The sequence below is a fragment of the Neomonachus schauinslandi genome, chromosome 1 (assembly GCF_002201575.2).
Source record: "Neomonachus schauinslandi chromosome 1, ASM220157v2, whole genome shotgun sequence".
Taxonomy (NCBI): Eukaryota; Metazoa; Chordata; class Mammalia; order Carnivora; family Phocidae; genus Neomonachus; species Neomonachus schauinslandi.
Genome location: NC_058403.1, coordinates 200618222 through 200630440, shown reverse-complemented (window position 1 = coordinate 200630440; position 12219 = coordinate 200618222). Strand labels below are relative to the sequence as shown.

General features: G+C 49.9%; 1 protein-coding gene across 2 annotated transcripts in view; it reads left to right on the top strand.

Moving 5' to 3' along the window:
* The window catches only part of GATAD2A (GATA zinc finger domain containing 2A), a 103157-nt gene that overhangs the window by 53775 nt on the left and 37163 nt on the right, over nt 1-12219 (top strand). The window lies entirely within an intron of this gene.

Sequence of the window (12219 nt, the reverse complement as noted above, 5' to 3'; positions counted from 1 at the left end):
GCTCACATTGGTTTGTTTGTTGGAGTGACTGGAGGCACTTGATTTAAGTTGTGTATATTTGTCTTTGGAGCATACTCTTCCATTTCACAGCTCTTAGGGCTTCCTCCCACCCTGTCCTTTAGGACCCAGTTACAGGTTCTAGCCCTTCTCACTCTCACAGGCTGATGGCTGGTCCTGACCTCCACCCCTCCCCCAGTCCCTGAACTCCTGAAGGGTACCTGGTGCCCAGGGAAGTCCATGGGAGGCCCTGCCATCACTGAGAGCCTCTCACACTGAATGTAAGTGGTCCAAGGATTCCTTTTTCTTCTACACAGTTTCATCCCATTTAAAAAACAACTGTTTAAAAGTTTTGATCTCTTTATTTGGTTTCGTTTCCCTTTTTTGGAGATGGGTTTTCACACGCCTGTATATTTTGCCACTTCATCTTTTCTATCATTTTTTCCTCCCTCTATCTTTACAAGTCCAGATTTTGCCCTTGGGGCCCAGCTCAAATGAAGCATTTCTCAATTCTTCCCTTCCACCAGCAGAGTGAACTTCTTTTCTGGTGTTGAGTTGTAATAAAATGGTGATTAGCACATGCATTTCACAGCCTTTATTAGGTCTGTGCTCCCATGAAGGTGGGGGCCCTGAGCTTCTCTTCCTCCTACCCTCCACAGAGCAGGCACCGCTGGGTCACTGGTCCCTTGGAGAGGTCACTGTCTGGTGTGGTATCAGCATTTGTTAGGAGCCTGTCAGCATCCACATCCTGCTGGGCCAGACAGGCTGTGAACTAGGAGATGATGGAGTGTCCTAGGTAGTTAGTAACTGACCAGGCTTCTTGTGCTGCAGAAGTTCCCTTCTGGGTTTAGGCATTACTCAGATAAACAACAGTAAAGAGTGGTTAGGTCTTTGCCTTCTCTGGAATCCTAACTTACTGTATGCACAAAGTAGTAGAAATGAACATGGTTGCAGTGCTGGTGATTTGAAAATGCTCTGCTGATCCAGCCAGGTATGAAATCATTTGTCTTGGGCAGGGGTTGGGGAAGTGTGGGCTAAAGTGGCTGAGGTGCATGGGGATTCATGTGAGGCCCTGTAGGGCTCTGGATTTCTTCATGTGCTTTAGAAGTTGGTGATTCTGGCCCCTGTGTCTAATCTCATTTTCATACTTCAGGGTTTTGCTTTTTGAGACAGGTGGATCAGAAGTTGAGTGGACACTGATCACCCATAAGAAATGTTGATCTTTTGCTCAGAATTGAACAGAGAAAGACCTTTTCTGAGATAATTGGGCAAGATTTGGAAGTGGGAGGAGGGGATAAAAACTCTGTGCACGTGTGGGGGTGCATGTGTCTATGAGTATGCATAAGTGTGGGTGCACATATATGTATATTTGTAGTGCAAAGTTGCCTACAAACTTGGGGAGTTGGGAGGTATCTGTCAGTGCCCCAGTTTCCATGTCCTCCTACCAATAAGGTGTCCATTGAGTGGGGTCAAATGATCCCAAGTCTGGGGCGTTATGTGTTCCTTGTCCCTTTCCCTCTCTTCTCACTGACCTCAGCCTCCCTAGAATCCAGAGCCCAGGCACTATGGCCATCGGAGGTTGATAGATTGTCCAACTTGGGGGAAGCCTTTGAAAGAGTGACTAAGCCCCTTAAACAGGACAGAAGAATTTGGTGGTCATGTGTCTCATTTTTATAAAGTGGTTGTCCACCTGGTGAGCTGTGTTCACTTCTTTTAACACAAAGCAAAAGGCTCAGAAAACCTGCATTGAGACCCCAGGCCCAGGCAGTCCCAGTGTGGGATTGATAGGACACTACCAGGTTGGGGGTGAAGTGATATGCCCACCAGTCAGGCCCAGTGTTCACATAAAGGTCAGCAGAATTGGGTGCCTGGGTGGCTCAGTTGGCTAAGCGACTGCCTTCGGCTCAGGTCATGATCCCGGAGTCCCGGGATCGAGTCCCGCATCGGGGAGCCTGCTTCTCCCTCTGACCCTCTCCCCTCTCATGCTGTTTCTCTCTCACTTGCTCTCTAATAAATAAATAAATAAAATCTTAAAAAAAAAAAAAAAGTCAGAATTGAAGGACCAAAGTGGTGACTGGGTGGAGTCTGAGCCCCTGACAGGTCCCCAGGAAGGTTCCTGGGGTTCTCTTGCAGCTGCAGGCAGAATGTACCAAGTGAAGATCATGATTGCAAAGAGATCTCTATCCATTCTTTGGGGCAGGACAGGGTGCAAGGCTATAACAGTGCTGCCTGTCTGCCCAGGACCTGCCCTAGAGTGGGGCAGTTGGAGGCACTGTGGTATGGATCTGCATCCTCCTGGTCCCCAGAAGGGGTGCTCCCCACCCCCCTTCGTGAAGTTTCCCTGGCACGGATGACCCCTTTCTTCCTAGCCCTCAAGGGTGAAGGAAAGTCCGGGTTACCTGGAGAAGTTGGGCCCTGCAGCTCCCTTCCTACTGCAGGACATCCCCAAGGACCCCCTGGTCCTCTAGCAGATCAGCCCCAGTGTGCTCAAGTCACTTTGTGTCCCAGCTCAAACATCCCTATTTGTTTTCTTTTCTTTTCTTTTTAAGATTTTATTTATTTGACAGAGAGACACAGCTAGAGAGGGAACACAAGCAGGGGGAGTGGGAGAGGGAGAAGCAGGCTTCCTGCCAAGCAGGGAGCCTGGTGAGGGGCTTGATCCCGGGACCCTGGGATTATGACCTGAGCCAAAGGCAGACGCCTAATGACTGAGCCACCCAGGCGCCCCAAACATCCCTATTTCAAGAAGGACTCACCCCAGCCCATCCCCTCCCAGCCCTGTGCCCCTCAAGGTCCTTCACATGCCTGTGCTTTTCCTTAGAGCTTTGGTCTGATGCTCAGGCATGAGTGCTGAGGAACCGCTTGCTTCTCTAAGTGGGTTCAAGTTTCAGCCACTGCAGTAATTGAGTTTATAGCACATAATTTCCTTATACGATGGACCTATTTATCTTGAGAGTGTGTAGGGCTTTTAGGATGGTATAAAATTGACCCGTGTAGTGAGACAGGCTGACCCTTTGGTGAGCTCTCTGCACTCAGCACTTTTTGAAACTAAATTTCTTCTGACTTGTCAAAAGGGGTAACCTTGAGTCCTGGACTCAGATTGAATTTACATGTTCAAGTCCCTTTTTTGAAACCTGTTTTCCTCTGTAGTTAATTCTCTGATAATACTTATTTTGGAAAAGCAGATTTGTTCCAACACTATTGATATATTAGGGCACAGTTGAAAGCATGACACATATTGTGTGTGGTTACGTACAATTTTGTCTAGGAGAAGTGCCAGGTTCGGGTTAGGGGTTGGGAAGCTATGGCCCACAGGCTGGTGGTCTGTTTTGGTAAATAAAGTTTGGTTGGGACACAGCTGTGCCCATTTGAGGATGTACTATTACAACTGCAGAGCTGAGTAATCAGGACAGAAACAGAATGACCCACAGAGCTGAAAATGTTTACTGTGTTGTGTCCCTTTAAGAAAAAGTTTGCCAACTCCTGCACTAGGTGAATCCAGAAAATTGCTCCCAGCTAAAAGAGCACCTGACAGTACACAAAATGGAAATGCACACACCTCAGATATGCGCCAGGCCCCCTCTAGGCCACACCATTTTCTCTTGGGGTCACACAGCCTCATTCCAGCATGTCACAGAAAACACTCAGAAAACAGCCACAGCAAATGCCAGGTCTTCCCTCAGGTGAGGGGTCAAGCTTCAGGTAGCATTTGTGTATTTCTTGGCTACCATTTAAAAATCAGGTTCCTGTCTTTCTTTATGTCATGATGAAGTTTTGGGGTGTTGTGTACCTAACCCTATTGTTCCCGTAGCCCTGTGTTTTTATTGCACAATTTTGCAGTATGCCGTGGTTTTTTAGAAATGCATATATGTTGTGCTCCAGCAGAACTTTTACTGTACTTAGAAAGCAAACATCAAAAAGTATGATCTCACTCAACATAAAGTTGCAATCATTAATATCTCATCTGGACCTTGTGGGTGAGAGGTCAAGCCCAATTTTGTACTTATGAGGAGCTCCCAGTATCCTTTGGAAACCTCACATGTGATTCTGGGTGGTTAATGGAGTCTTTCAATTGGGACTGCCTGGAGCATGGGCTTCAGTTCCCAGCACTTCTCACCCATTTGCTGTGTGACTGCCACCTGCCTCAGTTTCTCCACCTGTAAGGTGGGGGCAGATGATGGCACTTACCTCACAGGTGGTTATGAGGATCATCTGAGGTGATCCATGTGACCTAAAAGCTCAGTGTTAGGTGTTTTGCCCTTAAAAGTAAGAAGACCCCACATTTCTATTAACAACAGGGGAGCAATAAACTTGGGTCATGATCTGAGGATCTCAGTGTTGAAACGGGGTTGAGCTGTCTGGACCAGCCCCCTTTCCCCTACTGGGAGCTCCTCTCCATAAAACTTAATTTGTTTATTCATTAGGTACCTGTTTTCTATCTGCTGTGTGGCAGGCACTCTTCTCTTCCAGGGCTAGGGACATACAGGAACATTGACACCGAGGCCCAGCTGTCATGTAGCCTGTAACCTGGTGGGTGGTGGTGACATCTGACTGTGGGGTGTTCCTTTAGCTTCTGGCTGCAGGGTCTTCCCTGTCCTGGCCCTGGGCAGGGCAAATCTTAATTCCCTCAGGCTCAGTTCCCTCTCCTTTGAGGATGGCTGTTTTATCTTCCTCCTCACTAGCCCATGCATCATTTTAGCCCCACCATGTGCTTGTCACTCTAGATGAAAACAAACTGTTTAAACATGAGTTAACAAAAGGCCTTTTGACTATGTAGTGGAATGTTCACAGTGGGCAGCTTGTGAGAGTGCCAGGTAGAAAGGAATGGTGGACCTGGGTTTCAGGCCCAGACTCTTCGCCTACCTAGACTTGGATTTCCCCACCTTGGGTGACATGCTCATCTTCAACAAGCAGAGGCTTGTTGAGTGAGTGGTGAGTGTCAGCTATCACCCCCCAGCATGTGTGGGTGTACCCCCAACCTGGTCACAGGAATGCTGCGGGGAGGGTCTCCCTAGCATCCTCTTAGTCCAGGTCTTTGAAGGCCCAAGGAGCTCCTAGCCAGGCAGCTGGGCCTAGTGCCTTCTTGATGGTGTACAAGAGAGAAAACACCTGTATTTTTGGAATATCTTAGGTTTTCAGATCCCTGAGGGTTAAGAATCCAGCTTCAGTCAGTGAGTAGTAAGACTTAGTTCTCCTTTTGAGCAAACCTGTAGCACAGGATTCATGTGGCTCCCTTCCTCTGCCTGAGACCCTCCCTCAGTGGCTTGGCCCTCTCCTGCCTAGACCATCTCCCCAGATTCCTGTTTCTCAGCCTCAGTCTGTGAGACTCTATCTCTGTACACTCAGCTTTCAGAAAGTCCAAACGCAGAGGTTTGTGTTTTTGTTTGTTTGTTTGTTCAAGATTTTGTTTATTTGAGGGCACCTGCGTGGCTTAGATGGTTAAGCGTCTGCCTTCAGCTCAGGGCAGGATCCCAGGGTCCTGGGATTGAGTCCCACATCGGGCTCCTGGCTCAGCGGGGAGCCTGCTTCTCCCTCTCCCTCTGTCCCTCTCCCTTCTCATGCTCTCTCTGTATCTGTCTCAAATGAATAAATTAAAAAAAAATCTTTAAAGATTTTATTTATTTGAGAGAGAGCATGAGCGGGGGGGGGAGGGGCAGAGGGAGAGAGAGAGACAAGAGAAGCAGACTCCTGTGGAGCAGGGAGCCCAACGTGGGGCTCGATCCCAGGACCCAGAGATCACGACTGAGCCACCTAGGCGCCCCTGAACAGAGAGTATTTAATGAAAGTACTTGTTCGCTTCATTTTGACCTATAGGGCAAACCCCAGGAATTATACATTTCATGAGGCTAATTTACAGAAATGTAAGTTTAACTCAATAGCATGTACTGAACCCATATTGTTCTGCTCCACACTGAATATGAAGGTGAATGGGAAAATGAAGTTTCTTCCATGGAAGAGTTTAGCAACAAGCTTGGAAAAGAGATGAAGCTTCTGAGTAGTATAAGGATTGTTGCTGTGGGCAGTCTTCATGAGGAACTCCCTCAGAGTGAGCCCACACTAATGCCGTGGCCTGGCAGCCAATTCACAACTGGCAGCCCAGGTAGAAGGTGGGCTGTGGGGATGAGCTGAAGGGTTTGGGTTTACTGCTTAGAGCTTGAAAGTTTCTTCAGTGATGCAGAGGGTGAACTCTTAAGCTGCATAGACACTTGCTAATAATGGATGTTAAGGTCTCAGCAGCATCCCCTCTCAGTCCAGTGAAGGTTGTCTTATGTTCTTGGTTCTGCCTATTGGAGGAGCCAGCCTTGTGATTTTCCTGTATTACAGAACACCCTCCCTCTGGCCTGGGAGCACTTCCCTCCAAAGGGCCATCTTCCCCTGTCTCACTCCCACTACACTTGTCCTTTCAGTTTTCAGTCTCTGCATGTTGGAGTGTTACTTTATCTAGCTCTCCATTTTATCTTTGTGTTCTTTGAATATAAGACTGATATGAAGTCATCATTAGGAGAAATAATTTCATACAGAAATGTTTAATACAGAAAGTGAAAGTTTCTTAATTTATTCCTCAGAAATGAGTGCTGTGGCTTTTAGCCCAATTTCTTTCACTTTTGATTTTAATAAGCTTTTTCAGTATTTTTTTTCTGAAGAAAGCCTTTTTAAGCCATGTGAATGGTATTATACTATTCTGCAATTTGATTTTCTCATGTTATTTCTGACATCACTGTGTGTCTCTTCACATAGTATGTCTGTGAGGTATGCGTAGGGAAACTGAGGCTCAAAGAGTAACAAGCTCCCTCAGCCAGTTCCCTGAGATCTGGCTTCTGTTCTCTGTTGTGTCTGATAGTAGAGGCTGGCTGTTGTAATCATCCTTCTCTTTCCCAAGTTAAATTGCATCCCTTATACTCGGCCTTAACAGGGTTTGACGTTTAAAACTTGAGAACTGGCGTCTTTAGTATGAGTTCCTTCCAGAACACAGCCACTGCATCCCTGCTACTGTCGCTCAGAGAGATGCATCAGGGAGTGGCTCAGGACTTGAACAGAGTGAGGTCTCTGTTCTGGAAGGGGAGACATGTGCCTGTTAGCCAGAGGCTGCTGGCACCAAAGTACAGCTTAGCTGTTCTCTTCCCTGGCCCCTTCTCAGGTGCCTGGGTTTGACTCTCAAGAATGTGGGGAGCCTCCAGAGGGTGGGTAGAGGGTGTACAGGTCTGGGACTCATCTTTCTGAGCTTCCTCAGGCTGTTGGGGAGGGTGGATAGGATTCCTGGGTTCAGGCAGGAGACAAGGGGGAGGCCATGCAGGGGGGCAGCACAGCCCCAGCCTCAGGACCACCACAACACAAACATCCACGTGCACTGTGCATCTGCTCTGGGGCACTCTGGTGGTGGGTGCCCAGCGGAGTCCTGATGGAACTGCCCACCCAGCAGAGCCTGTGTGTTGAGTGTGGAGATTGGCTAGTGCCAAGTGAGGCCAGTGTCTGGATCTCGTTGTCACCCAGCTTGGCATTGGATGCATCACAGGCCCTTCTTCCTTCCTGACAGGAAGGGGTGCCCTATGCTACTGAAGACAGTGGCTGCACCATGTGCAGGCCTCTACCTGTCAGCAGACACTCCTCAGTCTCCCTGCGTGGGTCTGGTAGACTCATGCTCAGCATGTCCAAACTACCCCACTCCCAGCCTTTCTCAGATCTGCCCTTTCCCCATCTCAGAAAATCAGTTCCATCATTCCAGTTGCTCAGGCAAAAACAGACAAAACAAAGCGATTTTTTTTGCCTCCCATCCAGCTGTTGGCATGTTGTGTTGTCCGTATCCTCTAAAGTATACTTAGTATTTGGTCATGTCTCCTTCACTGCTCAGTCTCCTTCCCATCCTGATCCACAAGATACAGAAGCCTCCCAAGACTGCTCCCCCCACCACCCAGTTCTAGTCTATTGCCAGATCAGCCAGATGATTCTTTAGAACAAATTGGATCTCCCCCCCCACCCATCCATGCTCCCCCTGAGGGCAGGCCACACTTAGTACCCTCTTTCCCCACCTCCTCATGCTTACTCTTCTCTGAGCTCTGGAAAGAGCACCCCAGGTCCACTTTTCAGAGCATCGGCCTGGTCACTGCTCCCAAGCACATATCGCTAAGCACTTTTCTCATGCCTGGAACAGGAATGTTACTGGTAGTATTCCTGCTGGTGTGTTAGTAACAGCGTAGTATAAATAACACTCCAAGTACAGATAGTAGTAATGATAATGCCTTAGGGTTATGGCTCCATGACTTGTGTTTATTTACCTTTTTTTTTTTTTTAATCATCAAGAGACGTTTACTGGTGTTGTGTGCTCAACTTGTGCCAGGTACTTTCCGTTGGTCTCCTGAGTCTTGTTTAAAAATTCTGGTTTCTATATCATTCACCCCTTTGGAGTTGTTTTAGACAGGTTTTTCTCCTGAGGTTCTCAGATCAGTTAGACAGTGGCATTTTACTAAAATAAAGTAGGGGCACCTGGGTGGCTCAGTTGGTTAGGCGGCTCTTGATTTTGGCTCAGGTCGTGATCTTGGGGTGGGTTGTGGGTTCAAGCCTCATGTCAGGCTCCATGCTCAGTGTGGAGTCTGCTTGGGATTCTCCACTTCCCCTTGCATATGTGTGTTCTCTCTCTCTCAAATAAATAAAATCTTTAAAATAAAGTAGCTTTTGGTAGAGGCAATTACAATTTGCACTGACCCAAAGCCCCATGTCGTCATTCCACCTATGATTTGGTGGCCCCTTTGTTCTGGGGTTGCTCTGTGCTGTGCCTGTGTAGCCTCTAGTGTGGTTGCAACCTCTCTTCTTGGAGTGAGGAAGGGCTTCATCCTGCCCACCTCTCTGCTTTCCCAGCCCTGTCTGAGGATGTATTAAAGCAGGCTCTGCTTGGCTTGGTTGTGTTTGCAGAGAGTGAGGAGGGGCTGAGGCCACCTGGGTTCTAGCCCTGCTTCCTGGGTAGCATCCTGTGCCTTAGGCTGCCTTGCAGTCCTGGGAGCCTCATCTTTACAGTGGGCATGCTGCTATCAGGATCTGCCCCTGCCTGCATGTAGCGCCAGCACAGGATCCCCCTTCAGTAAGAAAGAGCTGCTCTTTGTGGGCTGGCCATTCCTGAATGGGCTTGTGGTAGAACCTCTCTTGTCTTTCCCTTCATTCTACCTTTACTGGCCAGGGATTTTGAAGCAGATCCTAATTTGCTATCACAGTAATCCAGCCTCGTCACCTGCTCTTTAGAAAGTATTCTGATGTACTTCCTTACTGCTTTTTTGCAGAGACTGTAGGTCATGCTTCATTCCTCAAGCTGGTTTCTTCCCTATAGGTTTGTGGCTGATCCTGGGTTCGTGCCTGCATGGTGGTGGCCGCTAGCCCTAAAGTGCGGGGGCTACTGGTCCTTCATGCTGAGAGGAGGGAGGAGCTGCTCTTTACCAGCACCTGCCCTCCCCAGGAGCAAATGCCCCATGTGGCTTCTAAGGCAACCACCTTGCTGTGGAGTAGGCTCCACCCAAGGCGGGGTGGGGGGTGGGGTGCAGAGCTGGAGGCACCCTCTGCCATGGTCAGCCCCGTGCCCCCTCCAGCTATGCTGGTCCTTTCTGTGGTGGGGGAGGGTTGTAGCCGCCCCCCCCCCCCCTCGCCCCAAGAATCCCCCACCAGAGCTGGAGGGACACGGAGCTGGAGGGGCAGGGCATTTATGCGCTGCCAGGATGGCTGTTAGTTCTGGGCCTAGGGTTGGCAGGGTTCCAGCCCCTCAGCTTCAGAGTGAGCTACCTTGACAATGTACACAGAGCATAAACAGGCTATGTTCCGTGCCCTCTGCTGGGTACCCTGATCAGCTACCCAAACCGGGGTGCTGTGGGGGGCCCTATGACCCAGGGTGGTCACTGGGGCTGGAAGGAGCAGCCCTGTGGGTGTGAGGCTCTGCTCTGGCCCTTTGCCATTTCTTGTTTGACACCAGTGACAATGAAGTGAGGTCACGTGGGCACTACCTTGCCGGTCTGATGACCTGGCACACAGCAATCTGGTTGTTGGTTCTCCCCCTTCTCCTTATCTTTGTGGGCAGTTGAGAGGAAGGACTTCATGTAGGGTCTGGGTTTGGATGAGTTTCATGGATTGGAAACTCAGGCAGGGCATCTGGCACCTCAGTTTGGAGCCTGGAGCTTACAAGGCCAGAGAGTGCTGGCTGGCAGGGTGGGTGGGTGGGTCTGTGGGTGAGGGTGCCAAGCTGGAGCAGAGGCAGAGTGGGGAAGCATGGGGGAGTTTGAGTACAGGATTGGGGAGGGCATCCTCCGCATCCACCTCATTCCCTCTTCTCCAGTGGGTACCAGGCCAGACTGGGAGCTTTTCCCTTAGGGACAGAATTTCTTCTGACTCTAGTGGGGGCCCTCTTTCCCTCTTTTTCTGGTTTCGTCTCCTCTCCTCTTTGATCTTGACAAGCTCCTTTCTGGTCCTGGGAGCACAGCTACCTGCTGTCCAAGGCAGCTACTGAAATTGTTCCTCTTGTCTAATTCCCAAATGTTCAAGGAGCTCCTGTTTTAGGAGTCCCCAAGGAAAGATGACCCATGTGTCCACAGTGAGGGAGGGAAGGGTGACTGACACTCAGGGCAATGACTTGTCTGCAGTCTCACAGAGACAGGACTGATAGACTCAGTGAGCAGGCTGACAGGGTTTGTTGTGAAGGCATAGGAAAGGACAGAAGCCATAGAGCTTTAGGCTAAGAGGGACATGGGGGCATTCCTTGCTTTTTCTGAGCCAGTTAGGAGACCATATCCACATAGAGAATGGGAAGCAGGGATGGGGGGTTTTTTGAGGGGTGACTGGGACGGAGCAGTTGGTACAGGGTGGGAGGCAGGCACAGGCTAGGATGCCAGGAAGGGTTGGGGGCAGATGGAGGTCTTGTTGATATCCTATGCCCTTGAGTTTCAGAGTTCTCCAGCCCCACCCTCCTTTAGCATGGGTGGGGAGCACTCTGGGGGTGACATGACCACCAGGAGACTTGCTCATTTCGACCCATTTGGACTGCCTGTAGGAGCAGATACCTGAGTGCCCTGGCCAGGCCACACTGGCCTAACGAGTGTATATGGGACACTGCCTTCTGAGCCAGGAGCGTGAAGCAGCTGTCCGTTTCCTTCCTTTCACTTTAAGTCCACCAAAGGGGCCACTTGGGCAAGGCCCTGCACTATTGCTCATTTGTGGAATTGGCTCCTAAAGAAGATTGTGAGTGAGTCATCTCAGGAGTGTATCCCATATATGATGATGTGGCCCCTTCATTGCCCCGTGTTGCCCCCAGCCTCCCAGAAGGTGGGCTCCAGGACTGGGGATGACTGGCCCTGTCCAGGACAGGCCTCCCAGGGTATTCACTGGTGGGGAAACTGAGGTGCCAGATGCCCTGCCTGTGGACACAGGTGCCTTCAGCGTAGACACACCACAGGTATGAATTGCGATTGTCTGAGGGGCCCATGTTGGTAGGTGTGAATGCCTATTATCCTGTGTAGAACTGGCACTTTGGGAATTCTGCTAGAGCCTGGCAGCTAAATTCTCTTTTGTCCCCTCATGAACTCTGGCTTGGCTTTTTAGACCCTGACTCTTACAGTCTTGTTTCCTGTGTCCTGCCTTGTTGGGACATCAAGGCTGGGCTTGGAGTGGCTCCTTTAAGAGCGAGTGCCTGTGTCCCAGACTCTGTTGTGGAATGCCAGCAGCCTCCCTGCAGACAGACATCACTGCGCTGTCCTCCGTCCTGTCTCCGTGAGGGTTAACAACACTTCAGCTTGTTGTCTGGAACCGGTTCAGACTGGTTTTCTGGAAAGTGCTTTGTCTCTCAGACTGAATCCTGGGAAGGGTCATGTGGAGCCCAGTGATGTCATGGGATCAAAACCTGACTCAGCTGTTTTTTTTCTTCTTTTCTTTCTTTAAATCAAGATATGTGTGTGCTGCAGGTACAGGGTGCTGGCTCGGTGACAGGCCAGCTCTCACCCCACTCAAAGTTTACCTTACTGGCAGTCAGAGGGTTAAACGTGACCCCCACCTCTCACCCCCCAGAGGTGAGCAGGGAGTGAGGAGGCTGTCCCTCACTAAAGGGGAAAAGAAGGGTCAACCTGAGTCAGTGCAGTGCGGGGCTGGACCTGGGCAGTGACCCTGCTCCTGGGACAGCGTGGTCTCCCTTTGCCGGATTCCGGACACCTCCAATCCGGGGCAGGTACTCAGAATCCCATAGGCAGGGAGTTCAGATCT